This window comes from Bubalus kerabau, chromosome 12 (genome assembly GCF_029407905.1).
Source record: "Bubalus kerabau isolate K-KA32 ecotype Philippines breed swamp buffalo chromosome 12, PCC_UOA_SB_1v2, whole genome shotgun sequence".
NCBI classification, from domain to species: domain Eukaryota; kingdom Metazoa; phylum Chordata; class Mammalia; order Artiodactyla; family Bovidae; genus Bubalus; species Bubalus kerabau.
In genome coordinates, this window is record NC_073635.1 from 31,233,818 (window position 1) to 31,255,411 (window position 21,594).

At 48.1% G+C, this 21,594-nt stretch overlaps 1 long non-coding RNA gene across 1 annotated transcript; it reads left to right on the forward strand.

The window, feature by feature from the left end:
• Positions 1–1,115: 1,115 nt before the first annotated feature.
• On the forward strand, positions 1,116–19,849 carry LOC129624111 (uncharacterized). Its single transcript, XR_008700759.1, has 3 exons — positions 1,116–1,346; positions 4,454–4,542; positions 19,671–19,849. It is a non-coding gene; the product is annotated as an uncharacterized LOC129624111 (long non-coding RNA).
• The last annotated feature ends 1,745 nt before the right edge of the window (positions 19,850–21,594 follow it).

A 21,594-nucleotide genomic window follows, 5' to 3' on the forward strand; every position in this document is an offset into this window, starting at 1 on the left:
TCCCTTGGAGGGGTGGGCGGCCGGGAGGGGCATCACTGCCCTTTCCCGTGCGTGGGCCTGGTGCCCTGGACAAGCACAAAATCTCCTCTTCCAGCTGGGCCAAGCTTCCTTATTTATTAGCTATTTGTGTACCTGACCATTGTCCTACTGTCTCATAAAATTAGCCTGTCAGCCAACAAAGCCAAGGCAGGCACCGCACCTGAATTTATCAGCCAGAACCCGGCTCCCCAAACGCCGTGACCTGGAAGGAGGTCTGCCTATGGCTCACTCAAGCTTTTATTTTTCTGGCTCAGTCAATTCTCACAGCAGGAAAATGTCAATTCATCAGAGAGTATCCCATGCCTAGGGTTCTTCTTCCATAAAACGTCTGTGTGAGGGGGCAGGAGGTGAGGCTAAGGGTGGACTAGGTTACCAAATCCGCCAGAACTCAAATCGGCTATTTTAAAATATGCTGAATGACAGGCTATTTAGGTGAAGCCCTGGAAGACATGAATTTTTAGAAGATCCTGGGTGATTCTGATGATCAGCCAGGATCAGGAATCACCGGACCCTGTGCTCCACCAGGTGCTCTTGTTCTAGAACATCCTGGGTTTTGGAGGCCCAGAAAAAAGTGAAGGTGTGTTAGCGGCTCAGCTGTCTACAGCTCTTTGGGGCCTCAAGGGCTATAGCCCACTAGGTTCCTCTGTCCAAGGAATTCTCCAGGCAAGAATACTGGAGTGGGTTGCATTCCCTTCTCCAGGAGATCTTTCCAACCCAGAGACTGAACCCAGGTCTTCTGCACTACAGGTGGATTCTTTACAGTCTGGGCCACCAGGGAAGCGCTCCAGGATGACTCACATGCACAGAAACCTGCAAAAACACTGGTTCACATCACTGGTCCTCTACTCAGCGGCTCTTTGGGATCATCTGAAGAGTTAAAAACAAAATAAAACCCTGAGCCCAATGTCTAGAGTACAGAGATTATTTTAAATTTCCCAGGTGATTCTAAAGCAACCCCTGGATAAACTGTTTAAAATAAAAATCCAAATCCACTCTTTTCCCCGGGGGCAGGGCTGTACTGAGGGTTTGCTGTGCATCATTACTGGTGTTTTTCTCCTTCATTAAACTGATGGCATCACTTGGAGGCACGGTTGAGACAGAGAAAGAACTAAAAATATTCTCCCACAAACAGGGATGGATCTGAAACCCTCTGATCAAAACAGGAGGAGAGAGGGGCAGTGGGTGCTGGGCTAGTAACTGTCTCAATGTAACTCGGATTTATCTGGAGCCTGCGCAAGGGACTGACACTTTCTGGACCAGCGCGAGCTTCTCCCCGCCTTGGAGCGAGGAGCTTATCAAACCACCAGGTAGAGACGGGACCCCGTCCCCACCACACAGGGGCCTCTCCCCCCCCCCCAAGAACAGAATGTCGTTTCTTATGCTTTTATGTTCTATGTTAAACAGTCCTTCTCCTGTCAGAGCCGAGTATGTATGGTGTGTCTGTTGAGACACAACAGCAGTCCACGTTGGAGACATAACAAAAGGGCCCATGGAGAACTTTAAGTCTGTGACTTTCAACTAAATCTGGCTCCTGATACATTAAACTCTCCCAGAGCCTTTCTCCGGCCCAGAGTCAGACTGGACTGCATCCCGGGGTGGGGAGGGGCGGGGTGATGAGATGGTGCTGGATCCGTCCATGTGGGACCGCACTGCTCGGAAGGCTCGGATTTGACTTTGGTTTGGACATAACCCCTCTGGGCTTCCCAGGTTGCTCGGTGGTAAAGAATCCCCCTGCCAACACAGGAGCCGCAGGGGGACGTAGGTTCGACCCCTGGGTCAGGAAGATTCCCCTGGAAGAGTAAATGGCAACCCATTCCAGTATTCTTGCTGAGAAAATCCCATGGACAGAGGAGCCTGGTGGGCTACAGTCCATGGAGCTGCAAAAGAGTAGAATACGACTGAGCAACTAACGCTTTCACTAAGTACAGAGTACAGTACCTGCATTCTATCTGATCTTACGCTTCTGAACCCCCAGAGCAAGGACCTTGGGAGGGGAGATGCTGAAATAAAGCATAGGAGGCGGCGCTTCACACCCACCGAGGGGGCTTCTCCCTGAGCAAATCCCAGCTGTCCCTGGGTCCCAGGCCCACCCCGGCTTCCCTGGCTTTTCTCCACCCCCACCTCACCCCCTGCCCTCCACCCCTACCCCCCGACCCCACCCCTCGACCCCCAGTGCTGAGGCAGCACGGGACACACAACTGTGTTCAAAGGGCTCTGACTGTGTTCGCAGGAAAGCTCCCACAGTAAAAATAGCTGCGGGATGTGGTGGCTGGACTCTTGGTGCTTGGGTGTGGTTGCCAACCTCACTCCACACTGCTCACTGCAGGCACGTGGATAAGACACTGGAAACCCTGTTAAAAGCCCCCGTGTGATTCACCCTCCCTCCCTGAGCCTCTCAACTGAAACCTGACCTTATCTCCTTTCCCTTCCCTGACCTCCACTTCTGAGGAAGAGCCATGCTTTACTCTGAGGCTGGGAAAGCATCAGGAGGACTGATGTCTCAGGTGGGACAGAGGTGGCAACAGGGAGGAAGGAGACCCCACAGCCATGAGGATGGGCGCCCCCGCTCGGGCTGGGTCTCTCCCCCCACGCCCTGAGCTTGGCTTTGATCGTGAGTAGCCTCGGTGTGACCTGAGGATGTGGCTCTCGTCTCTGGCTCCCAAGGCATCTTGGCACACGGGACCCGGCCTCCACGAGATCTAAGAATGCCCTCATTCTCATGATGCTGTGACTTTGGGAGAAATTTACAGCCCAGGGGGTCAAAAATGCTGGCGTGGCTGTTAAGAAGCTATTTTGGGATGAGAAATAGTATTTTGGGTGAATCCAAGGGAGTAATTTTGTGAAGTTTCAGACAGTAGCAACAAAGAAGTGACTATATCCAGAGACGGTGCCCAGAAAGGGTTGGCGCGGCCACGTGGACCAGAGCTTTACCCTGGGGCCCGGCTGTGGTCATCAGAGTGTCCTCTGTCCCCTGACGCTGCCTCCCAGACCAGAAGCACAAAGGACACCTCTTTGACTCCAGACACGAAGGATGCCAGAGGAGAGAGAGAGGCAGAGAAAGACAGAATGGGTCAGAGACAGTGGGAGAGAGAGAGATTCCAAAAATAGCTCTATATTGTATTCATTTTTGCCAAGTGTCCACCAGGTCCTAGACGCTCCGCTAGATCCTAGGGCAGGGGCATGCTCATTGTGACCACTAAAGATCCACTCTGATTTTATTAATAATACCCCCTGTGATGGAGGTCTGGGCGTCCCAGGTGGCGCTAGTGGTAAAGAACCCACCTGCCAATGCAGGAGACATAAGAGACGGGAGTTTGATCCCTGGGTCAGGAAGATTCCCTGGAGGAGGGCATGGCAACCCATTCCAGTATTCTTGCCTGGAGAATCCCATGGACAGAGGAGCCTGGAAGGCTATAGTCCATAGGGTAGCAAAGAATTGGACACGACTGCATGATTAACACACATATTGGAGTATAGCTGATTAGCAATGTTGTGATGGTTTCAGGTGGACAGCAAAGGGATTCAGCCATACATATACATGTATTCATTCTCCCCCAAACCCCCCTCCCATCCAGGCTGCCGCATAACACTGAACAGAGTTCCCTGTGCTCTACAGTAGGTCCTTGTTGATTATATAGAAGTGTGTTAATCGCTCAGTCATGTCTGATTCTTTGCAACCCCACCAGCGGGGTGCATTTGTTACAAGTGATGAACCTGCACTGACGCATCACAATCAACCATAGACCATAGTTTATACTTGGGGTTCACCCTTGGTGTTATATACTCTGTGGTTATATATAATAATGACATGCATCTACCATTATGGTATCATACAGAGTATTGCCACTTCCCAAAAACTTCTCTGTGCTCTGACTTTTCATCCGTTGCCACCTCCATCCCCAGGCCCTGACAGACCCCAGCAACCACTGACCTTTTTACAGTCTCTGTAGTTTAGCCCTTTCCTGAATATCAAACAGTTGGAACCATACAGGATGCAGCCTTTCCAAACTGGCTTCTTCCACTTAACAACATGCGTTTAAGTTTCCTCCATGTCTTTCTGTGGTTTGATAGCTCATTTCTTTTTATTACTGAATAATATCCCCTTGTCTGAATGTCCCACAGTTTATTTATCCATTCCCCTACTGAAGGACGTCTGGGTTGCTTCCAAGTTTTGGCAATTATTAATAAAGCTGCTATAAATGTACATGGGCAGGCACTTGTGTGCCTGTAAGTTTTTAACTCCTCTGGGTAAATACCAAAAGACCGGCGTGCCGGATTGAGTGTGCCTGTGTACTTAGTCGCTCGGTCGTGGCCGACTCTTTTGCAACCATTTGGACTGTAGCCCACCAGGCTCCTCTGTCCATGGGATTCTCCAGGCAAGAATACTGCAGTGGGTTGCTGTTTCTTCCTCCAGGGGATCTTCCCGACCCAGGGATCAAACCAGTGTAAATACCAAGAGACATCTGCGTTGGATCAGCTGTCCATACATTTTAAAGCTCCACGGTGAGTCTCATGCATACCTTAATGAAACTCCTGTAGGGAAACAGGCAAGACAGTTTGCTCCACGACTCACACCCAGTGCTTAGGTCCCCTGAGGGCCTGGGACCAGGCGGAGGAGATGCAGTGTGCCGAGGGACCCCTGGGCGGGGTGCACCCCCCTCCTTCTGCATCTCCAGCTCCTCGTAGGGTGCTGGGCCCGGAAAGGAAGGGCAGTGCACATCTACCACTTGATTCCAGTGAGCCCAGGAGTAAAGGACCGCCAGGAAGCAGAGTGGGCAAGCCAGAAGGCCCTCACTCTTCCCGCAGCAGGGCACAGCTGGCAAAGCAAATTGTTCTCAAAAGGCTGATATTTTGAATCAAAAGGGAAGGCTTGCAACATGCATATTTACAAATGTCCTTTTAGTGTGAAAGGTTGCCATGGAGACCTGTGACTGTGACAGTGATTTATGGCTTAAGAGCACCTCAGTGTCCTGCATTCAGCCAGGCAGACTGGGCCCCAGTTCTGAGCAGCGCCTGCTCGAGCTGCGGGGTGGGGGTGGGAGGTGGGGAGAACTCCCTCAACCTGGAAATGCTTCCAGGGCCAAAGATGCGACCTCCTCTTCCAAAATGGCTAATTAGGCAAGCAAGCAGCATCTGTCTCCCTGAGATCAGACCCTCTTTATTTCAAAGCCTTCACATATGTGAGCCACCTAACACCCATCTGGCTTTGGCGGGCAGGACTTGGCCTTCGGCGCACTGCCTCTCTGTTCCCGCTCCAGATTCCAGACCAGCGGGAGGAGCTCCCAGGCCTTCGTCCAGTGCCCGTGGCTGCTGCTGGCCGCAGCCCAGTTAACAAGACCGTGGGTACCACTGCTACTTCACAGGGCCCACCCACGGTGCTCATGATTGCACGTCCAGTTGAGTGAATCTTCTTTAAACCGTGAAGACCTATATCAAGCTCCATCTGAACTCCGTCTTCTTTTTTTTTATCATTAAGAACTGAGACTTTTTATTGTAGTAAAATATACATAGTATAAAATTTAGCATTTTAACCGTTTTTAAGTGTACAGGTCAGTGGCCCTAAGGACACTCGTATCGCTCTGCAACCATCACCGTCATCATCTCCAGAATTTATTCATCATTGCCGTGAAAGTGTCAGCCACTCAGTCGTCTCCGACTCTTTGCAACCCCGTGGACTGTAGCCCGCCAGGCTCCTCTGTCCATGGGATTCTCCAGGCAAGAATACTGGAGTGGGTTGCCATTTCCTTCTCCAGGGGATCTTCCCAATCCAGGGATCGAACCTAGGTCTCCTGCATTTCAGGCAGATTCTTTACCATCTGAGCCACCAGGGAATCCTCAACATAACATTAAACGCTAACTCCCCATTTGCCCCCTTCCCAGCCACTGAAAACCATTATTCTACTTCCTGCCTCAATGAATTTGACTATTCTAGGTCCCTCATATAAGTACAATCATGCAATATTTGTCCTTTTGTGTCCTCCTCGTGTCACTTAGTATGATGTTGTCAAGTGAACTGTGTCTTCTGAAACTCAGATGCCAAAGACAGAAGCAGTAGTGAAAATGGAGCAGAGTGGAATGGTATCAAGGAAGAAACATTTCCTGAACTCTGAAGCTGGAGTGTCTGCTTTCAGAGAAGTGGCGGCGTCCTTGAACGATCCTGAGTGGCGATGTGGAGCAAGCCTGAAATCAGGGTATCAGGTTACCGGCTGCAGTACAGGTTTCTGGAGCATAAGAACTGGGTCCTTTATTTTGCTCATAAGGACCATTTCATACAGGAAACAGATCGGTGACCTGTGGTTCCGACTCGGGGTCCGCTTCTTCCCTTCTGGGACTGCGATCCTGGTGTTCCAGTGTCCTTGAAGACTCACCATCTCCACCCACAGAGCATCCTCTGCTCTCAGGGGGTGTGGACTGCTTCCGGGACATAGCGGGAAACTGCTAAGCGGCCACCCAGGGACTGTGCCCTCCCGGTCTATTAATGCCTGATTTTTTTGAAGTGCTATACAGGAATTCCTCCTGCTCTCCATCCAAAAACAGAAATTACAGTAGATTAAGAGGTTTGTGGGTTGAGAATTAGTGTAAGTGTCTGGAAAGACTACTTAACCCAGCACCCCCTACCCTTCCCTAATTGATGTTCTAATCTGGTCCGAGTGTTTTCTTTGATGAAGCCCCAAACTGTGGCTTAGAAAGACTGGAATGCTCACTAAAGCTTCTTCAAAGAAGCCTTGCCATTGTGGATGAGAAACGCGGACCTTCTCCGGCAATGAAGACCTACAAGGAGAGGATGCCCTGGGGTAGGGGATGCAATGCAGAAGACAGCTGCTGCTTAACTCTTCATTTAGAATAGAATAAGGCAAGTTCTAGCGGAATAAAACAGGAGCCAGTGGAAATGCCTTTGAAAGCTGGCCCACGGTGGTCAGTCCTGACCCCACGCCTGCACGCCGGGTAGAGAGGTGATGCCATCAGCTCACCTCCTTTCCTGTTTCCTAGAAGGTTGCTCTGTCCCAGCATCAGCTTGTACTGTAATGTCCCAGAGTTAGCTGATAATTCATTGTCATTTACTTTCCCCTAATGGCAGCCATTCTTTGGCTGCTAAGCAGCACTCTTCCAGGGAATTGCTTATCGCCCTGTGCCCACAGCCAACTCTGATCGCACTGATGGTATCTGCTCATGGTCCTGATGGAGCCCACCAGTCTGAGCTGCTGTCCTGTGGGAGGATTGGGGAGGGGGATGAGTGGTCAGTGTAGGGGACAGCAACCACAAGGACTCAGGGGTCTGAGGGTTATGAAGTCAGATCTAGGCTCCACCACCTGCTAGTGTGTGACCCCTCTAAATCTCTGCTTCCTGTCTATAAAGTGGGAAATGCAATATTTCTTATTTCATGGTGAAGATCAAAGACACTACCAACCATGTAGATAGTGATTAACTTGGTTCTGGCTTTACTGTAATGCTAATATGGATGTGAGAGTTGGACTAATAAGAAAGCTGAGCACCAAAGAATTGAGGCTTTTGAACTGTGGTATTGGAGAAGACTCTTGAGAGTCCTTTGGACTGCAAGGAGATCCAACCAGTCAATCCTTAAGGAAATCAAGCTTGAATATTCACTGGAAGGACTGATGCTGAAGCTCCAATACTTTGGCCACCTGATAAGAAGAGCCAACTCATTTGAAAAGACCCTGGTGCTGGGAAAGATTGAAGGCAGGAGGAGAAGGGGACAACAGAGGATGAGATGGTTGGATGGCATCACTGACTCAATGGACATGAGTTTGAGTAAACTCAGGGAGATGGTGATGGACAGGGAAGCCTGGCGTGCTGCAGTCCATGGGGTCACAAAGAGTCAGACACGATATAGCAACTGAACAATACTATTAATGAAAATAAGAATAAAGAGGAGAGGAAGAAGGAAAAGATGAAAAAGAGAAAGAAGAAGAAAAGGAAGAAGAAGAAGCGGGAGAGGAGGAGAGGAAGAAGCAGCTTGGTTTTCAGGAGCACAGAACCGGATTAGTCACAATTTGTAATTCATGAGATCCTGTCACTGTTGGTGCTTCTCTATCCCTTGCCCCTTCCTCCCCTCTCAGAGCTCCCATATTTGTCTACCGTATCTATCCTTTCCCTTTTTTTCTATTGTTGCTATTTTATCACATGTACTTTCACCCCTAAACAACAGATTGCTCAGTTTGATTTTGTTTTTGAAGTTTGTGAGAAGAGCATCCTCTAGGTGGTTTCTGGGACTTGCTCTTCTCACCAGTGTTACCCACCAATGTTATACCCATGTTACCAACAGGCACCTAGGTCGACACATGTAACTGTGGTTCATCCATTTTCCGTTGTTGTATGGCTCTCTGTCATGTAAATATAGCAGTGTATATATATTCATGAAGAGGGCGTGGCAACCCACCAGAGAATCCCATGGACAGAGGAGCCTGCTGGGCTATGGTCCATAGGACCCAAAAAGTCGAACACAATGGGAGCCACTCAGCAGCAGCAGCACATATACTCATTTTCCTATTCTTAGGCATTCTGGACTTAAAAAAAAAAATTAAATGGCTTAATTGAAATATAATTCACATACCATACAAGTCACCTATCTAGAAGGCACAATTTAATGGCTTTTTAGTGTATTCACAGAGTTGTATAACCATCACAACGGCCAATTTTAGAACATGTGCATCACCCTAAGGAGAAGCCTTGTATATCCATTAGCAGTCACTCACCAGTTTCTCTAATTCTTCTAGTCCCTGGCAACCACTGACTTACTTTGTCTCTATAGACTGGCCTGTCTGAACATTTCAAATAAATGGAGTCATAATTTGTGACTAGCTTCCTTCATTTGGCAAAATCTTTTCAAGATTTATCCACATTTGTAGTGTGTATCGGGGTTTCATTTTATTGCCAAAAAATATTCCATATTTTATTTATCTATCCATTAGTTTGTGGCATTTGGGTTATTTGTTTATAGTTTTATTTTGCTCTTACTAACAGTGTTATTATGAACATCAAACATTATTTCTCGGGCACACATGCAAGAGTTTCTCAGGGGTATATTCTTGGGGTGGATAGCCTGAAATATAAGGAAGGCAGATGATCAACAGTACAGGAGGAGGCCAGATTGCTCCCCAAATGTTTTAACAATTTACACTCCTACCAGCAAAACTGAAGATACCGTGGACTCACATCTTTGCTACTATTTTGCCATGGGCAGAAATTCTAGTTTTTGAAAAGGTTGCTATTTTATGCTCTTTCGTATTTTATTTGTGTATTTTGTTCTAATTTTATATTATTTTATTTTTTAGCAGTCAGACCACAGCTCTGCTTTTGATTCACGTCTGATAACAAGGTTCTAATGGAAGTTCAGGCAGAAAGAGCTAGGTCCTCTTATCTCCTTCCATAATTATCAGTTCTCCTCTGTAATTGTTCTAGCCTCTGCTTGCTGACCCAGTATGCTGATGCTACTGTTGCTAACCCTCAGATAGGTTCATGCTCTGTCTATGGGCTGGTCCCCAAGACCCTGCCTCCCCCCAGACAGAAAGCAGAGAGATGTCCTGAATCCTGGTCTTATATAATACTCCCCTCCAAGCACTCCCTCCCAACCCCACACACACAGAAACACATTCATCTCCTGGTCCCCTGGCTGCATCCAGACAGGAGGATGATAGCACAGGAAGCCCATTCATCATCTTCCAACCCAGAGAGGAAACCCCGCTCTCGGTTTGCAAAGGCTCCTGCCACGGAGCTGAGACAGCCGGGAACTCTTCTCGATTCTCCATCTTGCCCATCAAATTAAGTGACAGTGAACGGGGCTATCATTCCCATGCACTGAATTCTCTCCAGAATCTTTTTTTATTTATGTCCTATCTTTCCCATTAATTAAATTTTAATAGCATTTTTTTCCTCCAGAGGTTTCCACCATATGGATACACCAGTTTATTTATCCACTCATCTCCTGATGGACATTTGGTCTGTTTTCACTGTGTTGTTCTTATTGTTGTTCAGTCGTTAAGTGTCCAACTGTGCAACCCCATAGACTGCAACACGCCAGGCTTCCCTGTCCTTCACTATCCACCAGAGTTTGCTCAAACTCAAGTCTGTGGAGTCGGTGATGCCATCCAATCATCTCATCCTCTGTAGTCCCCTTCTGCTCCCAGCATCAGGGTCTTTTCCAATGAATCAGTTCTTTGCATCAGGTGGCCAAATTATTGGAGCTTCAGCTTCAGCATCAGTCCTTCCAGTGAGTATTCCACTTTTTGGCTATTACTCATAAAGCTAATCTAAACATCCATGTTCCAGAATGTGCATGGATGTGATTTCATTTCTCTTGGGCAAATTGAGTGCCATGCCTTTGTCATATGGTTTTCATTATTTCAGGTGGTAAAATAAATCTGGTCTCCATTATTCTATCTTGGCCAGAAGCCTGTTTGAGTGCTTTTCAGAGCACGTGTTTTTAAGTTAGGTAAATCAAAGATAGGTTAGCTTGGCTCTTATGCTGAACATTTTAAAAATCTTTACATTTGTATTTCATCTTTTTCTTTTTCTCCCTTTGAATTGAACCCCTCTCCTTCCCACTCAAGGATATTCGGTTATTGTCCTTGCAGAGGATCAGGGTTGTTCTCCTTGGAGCAGCAGTCTTCAGCTTCAGGGTTTTAGAGTGTGGGGTGAGAGTTGAGGTATGCCAGGCTGGCAGTTTCAGGCAGGGCTTCCTGGACCTCACTGCTCAACCATGCTGGACCCCTGCTGGATGCGGAGTTGTAGTCCCCATGAAGCCAGCTCTGAGCCTGGGCTGGAGTAGCTTCACTTCTGACCTCATAAAACTTTTATTTTGTGAGACTGTTCTGAATACACAAGCACATACTTGAAGGTAGAGAAAATACCTAGGGTTTACTAATGAGCCTAGAAATTGACTCTGTGTGTGTGTTAGTCACTCAGTCGTGTCTGACTCTTTGCAACCCCATGGACTGTAGCCCGCCAGGCTCCACTGTCCAATGGGACAGAGGCAAGAATAGTGGAGTGGGTTGCCATTTCCTACTCCAGGGAATCTTCCCAATCCAGGGATCAAACCCAAGTCTCCTGGGTCTCTAGCATTGGCAGGAGGATTCTTTTACAACTAGTACCACCTAGGAGGGCCCTAGTTCACTGACCAGGGATCAAACCTGGGCCCTTTGTATTGAGAGCACTGAGTCTAAGCCACTGGATCACCAGGGAGGTCCCAAGAGACATTTATTCTGGATGTTTATTCTTCTCAATTTCAAGAAGAGAGTTTTGAAAGTCTCCTGACCTGCTTTTCCTGAAAGACAGGCCCACCATGACTGTCTGAGAAGTCAATATGCTGTTTGTCTTTTGGAGACAGAACACTGGGCTCCCCAAAGGGATGGCCTTGCTGTAGTCCCATCATACTTTGTGTCCAGGCCTGTGCAAATGGTGATGGAATTGACCTTGCTAAGGACGGCCAAGCAGGATCTACATGCATATGGACATTCATTCATTCATTCCACAGTTGCATGCCAGGTACCAACTACAGCCTTGGGACTCTGCTAATAGGTACTGGGCATCCAGCAATGAACAGGACATGGCTCTTACCCTCATGGAATCTAATCTAGCACACAAAGCAAACCACTGAAGGCTAACATGTGAGGTGTGTTCTGGCAATGAACATCGAGATGCTGCGGGGGTGGGAGGGAAGGCAGATGTTCTGGGGGGATCTCAGTGCCAGGGCGGGCAGAGAGCCTGTCCGGGAAAGCTGTGACAGGTGGTGGTGGGGGTTCCAGACAGAAAGGTGCCTGCAGAGGGCCTGCAGGGGAGAGTAATGCGGTGACCCAAACAGGGTGGAGGACTGCTCGGGGAGCCCAGCAGCTGCACACAGGAGTGGACAGGCCGGAAAAGAGCTGGCATCCAAGGGTCTTGACAGCTGGTGACATAGCCTCACTCCCTCCAGTGAGGGCAGGAGGGGGGACCCTTGGAGAATCGGGAAATGGGGCTGAGATAACCAGAGTAAAGCTCTGGTTACTGGGATACATGGCAGGAGGACACGGTAAGGCCAAGCCAGAGCCCAGAATCAAAGGACAAGGGCCAAGTGTGGCTGATAGGAGTGGGGCTGCTTTCACACTGAGCCTGGGGCTCCTGAAACCATTCCTGGCACAGACTGAATTGGCTGTAGAGCCTGGGCCTGCCTGAGACTGCGGATAGAGAGCAGAAATCACCTCTGTGCAGATGGTGGCCAAGATGGTGAGGTTCTGTTTCACAACCACCTGGGAAAGGCCCCCCCGACCCTGGGGGTCCGGTGGTTAGGGATTCGTCTTGCAACGCAGGGGACATGAGTTCGATCCCTGATCAGGGAACTAAGATCCCACATGCCACAGAGCTACTAAGTCTGCCAAACTAGAGAATCCGTGTGCCACAACAGAGATGCCACATACATACCACAACTAAAACGCGATATGGCCAAATAAATAAATGACTATTTTTCTTAAAAAATTAAAGAATGCCAAGCCCTGGCAGATCTTGAATGAACTGGTCTGAGACAGGGCCTGGGTACTGATGTTTTTAAATTCACCATGAAATAATTCCAACCTTGGGATCAATCATTTCTCCAGGCATCTCGGGTTCTTTTCAGCAGAGAGAAGTATTAAGAAACTGACCTCTGGGGGCTCACTGCACTCACCATGACTAAAGTCTCATTCCTCCCAGGCTCTCGTAGTGTTCGAAATTAAAACACACACACACACACACACACAAGTGTTCACACATACACACACATCCACGGATGTCTATTTTAAATGCATTCATACCAACACCTTGAATTTTCATCCAACACCCCAAGGTTCTTTCTGACATTCCTTCTCTCTGTATTTGCGAGTCCCTGTTACACAGCCTAGCCAATTGACACAAAAAGCTAACTGTCACATACTTCGTCTCTTTTTTCCCCCTATTTAGCTAAGTGTGAAAGCTTTTTAAGAGGTGAAGTTGAATCCTGGGTGGTTGTTTTTCTGATTAACTGAAATGTAGCAGACTATTGAATTGCAGGAAGCTTTGACAGTCCCATATATCAACCCAACATTCCATAAACCATCAGGGTGACGGCCGTTTGTAAAGCCTATAATATGAGGCATAACTGAATGATAATTTGGAATCCCACTCTTGCATGTACTACATCTCAAGCACTTTAAATTATTTATTGTCTACAACCAAGCTATTTTTTTAGTACAATTGCTTTTTGAAGAAAACTGCCCCCGTTCAGAATGGGGTGCCATCTGCAATCTCTTTTTGTAGAGGTAGCCTAATTTTCTCTCTAATAACTGTATTAGTTTCTGTGACAAATTGGGGACTTGTCAGTATGTGATATGCATGACATTAAGTCATGAATTAGTGGGACTTTAGGGCAAACAACTTGTCAACATTTGAAAATGCTGGTGGTTAGTAGCTCTTTTTAAGGAAAAATTTTCTTCAAAGTTAAACTAGAAAGTGGGACAATTATTTGGAAAAGTATTACAACTATGTGGCTTCTTGGTTTATTACATGCAGTATGAATTATTAATACGTGTGTTTTGTTCACAATATCTCTACTGTTGCTGTTCAGTCACCCAGTCATGTCCAACTCTTTGCAACCCCATGGACTGTAGCACACCAGCCCTCCCTGTCCCTCACCATCTCCTGAAGTTTGACCAAATTCATGTCCATTGCATCGGTGATGCCATCCAGCCATCTCATCCTCTGATGCCCTCTTTTCCTTCTGCCTTCAGTCTTTCCCAGCATCAGGAACTTTTCCAGGGAGTCAGCTGTTTGCATATTAATATGTGTATTTTCTTCACAATATCTCTATCAGTTCAGTTCAGTTCAGTCGCTCAGCCATGTCTGACTCTTTGCGACCTCATGAATTGCAGCACGCCAGGCCTCCCTGTCCATCACCAACTCCCGGAGTTCACTCAGACTCACGTCCATAGAGTCAGTGATGCCATCTAGCCATCTCATCCTCTGTTGTCCCCTTCTCCTCCTGCCCCCAATCCCTCCCAGCATCAGAGTCTTTCCCAATGAGTCAACTCTTCGCATGAGGTGGCCAAAGTACTGGAGTTTCAACTTTAGTACCATTCCCTCCAAAGAAATCCCAGGGCTGATCTCCTTCAGAATGGACTGTTTGGATCTCCTTGCAGTCCAAGGGACTCTCAAGAGTCTTCTCCAACACCACAGTTCAAAAGCACCAACTCTTCGGTGCTCAGCCTTCTTCACAGTCCAACTCTCACATCCATACATGACCACAAGAAAAACCATAGCCTTGACTAGATGAACCTTTGTTGGCAAAGTAATGTCTCTGCTTTTCTTTCCTATAGTGATCATCAAACCAGGAAACAGTGAAATTGCAATTAAGAAAGAAAAAAGGTAGCCCCCAGAGTGAATTGTTTCTTTAGGGGAGGGAAGACCTTCCTACTTAAACCAATTAGAGAATTCAAAAAAAAAAGGAGTAACTGAGCACAAAATAGATGTTATGAAAGCGAGAGGTACAGGATGCTGTGGAAGTGGCCAGAGGCCTTGCAGCTTCATAAGGACCCCCAAAGGAGGTGAAACTTCAGTGAGGATTTGAACAAAGGTTAGAAGCTTGGTGTGGGCTCAGAATGGAAGGAAGGCATCCCAGCAGGGTTAACAGCATGGTCACAGGCCCAGGAAGAAGAGTGGTGGGTGGACAGTATGGGGCTGTGAAACAGCTGCTTGAGCTGGCAAATGAGATGCAGGGGCCGCGTGGGCAGGGCCAACCCACTGAGAAGGAACTTGCCCAGGTGGTATGAGGATGCCAGGCTCCAGGGAGGCCTGTTGGTGTTGGTGTTTAGTCGCTCAGTCGTGTCTGACCCTGTGGACTGTAGCCCGCTAGGTTCCTCTGTCCATGGGACTCTTCAGGCAAGATTACTGGAGCGGGTTGCCATTTCCTCCTCCAGGGGATCTCCTGGCCCAGGGATCGAACCTATGTCTCTTGTGTTGGCAGACAGATTCTTTACCACTGAGCCACCTGGGAAGCCCCCTGGGGAGGCTTGATTTCCCACCCCAGATCAATCCCATTTCACCTGGTTTCTGTGTCACCGATAGAGACGCATTTGTCCTTTGGTAAAGATTTTCCATTCTTCCCGAGAATCCAATAAAACTGCAAACAGTCCTTGTAGGAGGGAACTCTGCTAATACCTGACCACAACTTTTCCAGAAGAGGCCTCAGGGCGTTCTTAGGGTGGAGGTGGAGCCAGGATGAGAGAAAGCAGAAAATTTCAATTTCCCGGAGCCTGTGTTGCTTGACTGCTCTGATGATGGGTTGGCAATGAGAACCATTTGAGGCTTTAAGGTGGAAAGAGAGCAATGAAGTGAACTGTGATTAAAAAGTACAGCCCAACCCACAACCAGAGGAGCCAAGACAGGAGATGAGAGCCAGCCGCTCTGTGCAGACTATTCCACTTGGAGCCATAGGACCTGAGGAACGGGAGGGCTTCCAAAAATACTCATTCACTATGAATGACCGAACGACCAGTTTAGGGCAGGTGGACCAGGAAGCAGGCAATTTGACCAAAAGGATCTTTTCAGTCTACAACAGTGGTGTGCATTTTTTTTTTTTAGGTCCACCCCCTTTTGAGAATCTGATTAGGTGTATGGGTTCCCCTCCCCAGAAAAATGCAGATTTGCGAATACAAACAATTTTAGAGGATTTAGAGCCTCCCTCCCACATCCCCCAAGGAACAATCCATGAAACCCTCCTATTAATCATCAGATAGCTAAAGGCATGTTGTAAGGAAGACGGACCTTTCTATATGATTCCCCCAAGGGAAATACTGGGACAGGAGATGGATTTTGGCCTTATATGCATGTTCCAGGTATCATTTGGGCTTCCCAGGAGGTACAGTGGTAAAGAATCTGCCTGCAATGCAGGAGACAGGGATTCAATCCCTGGGTCAGAAAGATCCCTGGAGAAGGAAATGGAAAACCCATGCCAGTATTCTTGCCTGGAGAATCCCATTGACAGAGGAGCCTCGTGGGCTACAGTCCATGGGGTCACAAAGAGTTGGGCATGACTGAGCATGCACGCACGCGTGCACCCATGAGAGGTGTTAATTGCCCTGAGACACTTACAGGAAGGAGGGTTTCCTAGGACTAGCATGGCTGGAAACCTATCATCAGTCATTCTCTGGCCTTCCCAAGGGCATATAGGATTCCTGGGGTTTCCATGGTGTTCTTAGTCCTGCCACGTCTCTTGGATGGCACCTAGGCTGCCCTGGAAGCTGGTCCTCAGGTAGGGGCGGGGGGGGGTGGGTACTCACCTGCCCAGCATCCAGTCTGGTTAGAGAGATTCTTCAAAGGCTGTCTGCCTGCCTGGCAGCTCCACCCACACTGAAACAGACTCAGACCTAGGGGAGCCTCACCTGGATCTTTTACAGCTGACCCACCTAAGGATGTGCCCCCCTCAGAGGGATACCTTGAGGGGTTGGGTCCCTGGAGAACCTGAAGCCCACCATCCCCTTCCTCCATCCCTGAATATCCAATTGTCTCCTTCCAGGTTGGAAATTCCCTCTTCAACTTCCTCTGTCCCATTCCCTTCCCTTCTGCAGAGAAACCGATGTATCTGATTTATTATAAGGAACTGGTTCCTGCGGCAGGAGAGGCTGAGCCCCAAGGTCTGCCAGCTGGAGGCCCAGGAGAGCCCGTGTATAGTTGCAGTCCAAGTCCAAAGGCAGGAGAAGACCACTGCCCCAGCTGAAGGGCAGTGCAGCAGAGAGAATGAATTCTCCCTTACCCAGCTTTTGGTTTTGCTCAGGCCAGATTTGGGTGGATGACCCCGCCTTACTCTGACTATTGATTTAAATGTCCTGGGCTTCCCTGGTGGCTCAGATGGTAAAGAATCCACCTGCAATGCTGGAGACCCGAGATGAATCTCTAGGAAGATACCCTGGAGAAGGGAATGGAAAGCCACTCCAGTATTCTTGCCTGGAGAATCTCATGGACAGACAAGCCTGGAGAGCTACACTTCATGGGGTCACAAAGAGTTGGACATGACTGAGCAACTTTCACTTACTTACTTACTTCATCCAGACACTCCCTCATAGACACACCCCAAATAATATTTAACCAAACACCTAGGTACCCCAGACCCAGTCAAGTAGACACAGAAAATCAACCACCACAGGCCTCTTCAAAGGCTGTGTGTGTGAATTACCAGAAAAGAGAGAGATCGCTTTAGCTGTACAAGTCTGAAGTGGTCTGCACAAAGTTCAGGGTACATTCTCAAGAGGTCACTGTGCCATATCAGACTGTTAATAAATCCCCTGCTAGTTAGGAAACAAGTCAGGTCACTAGAGAAGTCTCCCAGGAGGAAATGGAGGGACGGGTGACACAAAAGAGAAAAAGGGATCGTTAGAGATTTCCAGAGCAATCCCCAGACCCAGGTGTCCTCTGAATCCCAGCTGTGCAGACCCTGATGCTAGGAAAGACTGAGGGCAGGAGGAGAAGTGGGCAACAGAGACGAGGTGGTTGGATGGCATCACTGACTCAATGGATGTGAGTTTGAGCAAGCTCCCGGAGATGGTAATGGACAGGGAAGCCTGGCCTGCTGCAGTCCATGGGGTCACAAAGAGTCAGACACGACTTAGCGACTGAACAACAACAAGAATTTGCTTTGTTAATAAATCTGGGAGTCTGGAGGGAGAATAAAGATATGGGGCTAGGAAAAGAAAAAAAAGTAAATTATTTAGCCCTCCAACTAATGAGGAATATTTACGTTGTAGTCTTTCCCTGCTAACTACATGCCCTTCAAAAAGTAAAAAATTAATAAATTCAATCGAGTGGAAAACCCTAATCTGGGCCATCAACCTCTCGTCTGCTTCCTGTTCCGGGAACCAGGATCTTGGGGTGAGTTGTAATAGCCTCCGGGAGTCTCACTTGGCTGCACAGGGAACTCACCTGAGAGTAAAAAGCAGACTGATTCCAAAAGTATTCTGTCAATGTTCTATTTATTGCTGTTGAAACAGTACTGTGGTTACATGGAAGAATGGCCCTATTTGTAGGAAGTACGCACTGAGGTGTTTAGGGAAAAAGGGACAGGATGTAGCTCATTTTCAAATGGTTCAGAAAAAAAAAAACTTAATATTATATGTGTATGTGGGTGGGGGGAGAGAGTCAGGGTAGGGGGAGGAGAGAAATAGCAAAGCAAAAAGGTTAAAATGTTCACAAGTATAAAGGACACATGGGATTCTTTTTAGTATGTGTTAGTCTCGAACCTTTTCAGTAAGTTTGAAATTATTTCCAAATAAAAGTTTAAAAGAATCTTGATCCTAAATCCCCAGCTTCACTGCCCCCGCCCAAGATGTTCTGGTTTCATTGATCTGGAGTTTTCATAGTCCCAGGTGAGTCTGCAGGACGCCAGGCTCCCAGGCGCCCGCCCCTCGCTCTCCAGGCTCTTGGGCTCAGTGCTGCTTTGAACCTTTCTTAATCGGAGCTGCCCAGCATCTCAGCTCAGGGCTGCTGGGTGCGGGTCAACAGAAGGACTTGTTTAGCAGCAAGCATCCTCTTTAGAGATGGGGGTGCATGGACAGTGGGCAGTGCAGCTGCTGCATATTTATCTCCTTCCTACTTCCTGCAGGCTTGACAAATCCTTGGTGACTGCTGCCACTTTCAATGACTCAGCTGTTTGGGCTGCTTTCACCAGAAGTGGCCCGTTTGCTAGAAAGCCCTTATCAGGTCACCGGGGCGGGGGTAGTGGGGGGTGCTCGGTGATTACTTATCACTTGGAAGGCTGCTGGGGTGGGGCCTGCAGGCTGGGGGACGGGAGGGGACAGGGTTTGAAGGCATAGGCTTTTGTTCTCCTGGACCTCATATCTTGAGCTGGGGGCAGAGCTCAGGTGGCGACTTGAGAAGAAGACCCAGGGGAACCCGAGCTCCAACTGCACGTTTTAGTTGACAGTGAAGGGTCCCTCTCGCCACTTTCAATGATCAGAAATGCAGCCTCCTCCCATCTGTCCGTCACTTTCCATCACCTGTCCCTGGAGAGCAGGGTCATGCCTCTGTGAGGTGAGAAGGGCAGGGTCTGGGAATGCCTAACCAGAGTCTTCCTTACGGCCACAGAAGCCCTTAGAGGCAGCTCACCTGGAGCTCATTAACTCCTCTTAAAATCATGGCGCAGCTGAGCCGATGCCCATGCTGTGTGTGGTCCACTCAGAACTGCCAGATCTTCTCTGGCACTGTGTCCTTCTCACCTTCTCAATGCCGTGTTTCTGTGATTTGATTTTTGTGCCTCTGTGGGCTCAGAGGCTGTATTTTTATAGGGCTGAATGATCCTGCTCTGTAGCCTGGAGCAGGTAGGTTCCTAGAGGTGGAGGGGCACAGGGGGTACTCAGCAGAGCTAGAATAAAAGGGTCTGAATGGCAGGAGGCGGAGTATGGTACCCTGTCCTTGGTAACTGCTCCACAGTTCTAGATGCGGGTTTAACCCAGTCCAGTGTGAGGGTTTAATGGTCAGTTCATCTCAGTCTTCCTCACATGTGTGCAACTTTGCTGGGGGTGAGTGCTAAGCCTTGTTTGCAGTTTCTTCTTTTTAAGACTTTTTTTTAAATGTGGACCATTTTTAAAGTCTTTATAAAATCTGTTACAGTATTGCTCCTGTTTGTTTTTTTCTGCCAGGAGTCATGTGGATCTTAGCTCCTGACCAGGGATCGAACCTGTACCCACTGCATCGGAAGCCAAAGTCTTAACCACTGGACCACCAGGGAAGTACCCTGATCCCAGTTTCTTTACAGGTGACATGGACAGCTGGTAGACCCGCAGAGCATTTAAGGGCTTCTGCTTTTTTACGTAAAAAAATTAAAAATGACCTTCAAAGGTAATAAACTTTTAACAGATTTGGGGTTTTTGTGGTTACCAAATGACCTTTTCACTCTCCGTCAGGCTCCACTCAAAAGCAGGCTGTGTACATACTCCCTGCCTCAAGTCCTGGTGTTAAGGACGGAGGTGGGACCGTCCCTTCAACTTGGTGAGCAATGCACCCAATGGGGTTCTTGGGACGTGATAAGGGTGGGGGAGGCACCAGGGGAGCCTTGTCAGTCTCAGGGTCATCTCTCAAGACTGAGAAACTATTTTATGAGGACTATTTTATGTCCCATGCCTTTCGGCGCTGGGTCACACCTACCTTGTGATGTGGTGTCTACTACCTCCAGGCATGCCGGCGAGTCTGAAGCTCCATCAGGACAGGGGCAAAGAGCATTTTTCTTTTCTAACCTTACAGTGCTCAGAAAAGCATTGGGCCTATAACAGCCACTCAATAAAATAAGTAGAAAATAATAATTTGCTGGATTGCATCACCTTGAATACGATACCTCTCTTATCCTTTGTAGAGCTTTGCAGTCAAGTGTCAGAGCAAGAGGTAGGGACTCATAACCATCTTGGCTTGCCAAGAGTAGGACAGAGGAGAAAGTAGGACAGAGGAGAAAGACAAGAAAACATTTTTTTTTCTTGCCCTGGAATTAGCCCTGAGTAGCTGCAGTCATTGGTTTGTGGTTGACTTAAGCACCATCTATTAGGAAAAAATCCCCATCTTGCATCATTGCTCCAAGTCTCTTGTGACTGTGCTTCCTTTCTTCTGGAGGGTCCTTCTTCTAATAGTCTAGACTCAATTCTTGGAAGGAGCCCGGTACTTCTTGGACCTGTCTGGAGGGTGGAGGGTAACCCTCTCACACGCTTCTCCAAGAAGATGCATCTGTTGTTACACATCTAATATCTAACTAAATGTCTGTTTAGTGCAAGATCAATCTGCCCCGTGATGGCCTCCGCTCACCACAGTGGACTGGAATGGCTAAAGCAGAGATGCTTCAAAGGAATGGGCATGGTTGGAGGAACAGTCTTAATAAAATTTCCTTCTCCCAGTTATTTCCCCACGGTGCTGAAACCTGAGCCTGGTTTGATCTTGCTTTTCCTGCTATTGATTTTTTTTCTTTTTTTGCTCAGCGGTGTCTTGCTCAGAGAGAATCCCAACTCCGTGAAGACTAGGTTCTTCGTCTGTCCGGGTTGCTTCTCACTGGCTGAAACACCCCTTTTGGGCAAATCTCACCAGGACAATAGATCCACTGTTATTGAACTTTCTCCACTCCGTCATTCTCCTGTGATATACTGGAGTGGTTAGCAATGAAGAAACTGACTTTTCCAATATGGAAACTTAAGCTGCTGGTCCCCAACCCAGAAGGAGCAGAGTGAAATTATTACCCACAGACAGTTTGCATCTCAGTTCTCCAGCAGTAAGCACATGGCGTGTTGTACATAATAAAATCACAGCCTTGTAACTCCCCTTGTAACTCCCCCTCAGGAGCACAGGATGGTTTGCCAACATGATCCTATCCATCTTTATAATGTTTATGGACGGCAGGCAGGGGGCTCTGGCACCTCTCCTCTCTGTGAACTCCTCCAGCTCCCTTGCAGAGGGGTGGTGGGCTGCCAAAGAACCCTCCTGCCTCTGCGGCCCTTGGGCTAACCCTTGCCCAGTTGCTGCCTTTATAAAAAGTACATTGTGAGGGTGAGGATAGTTAGGTAATATTAAAATGCCTTGGTTTACCCC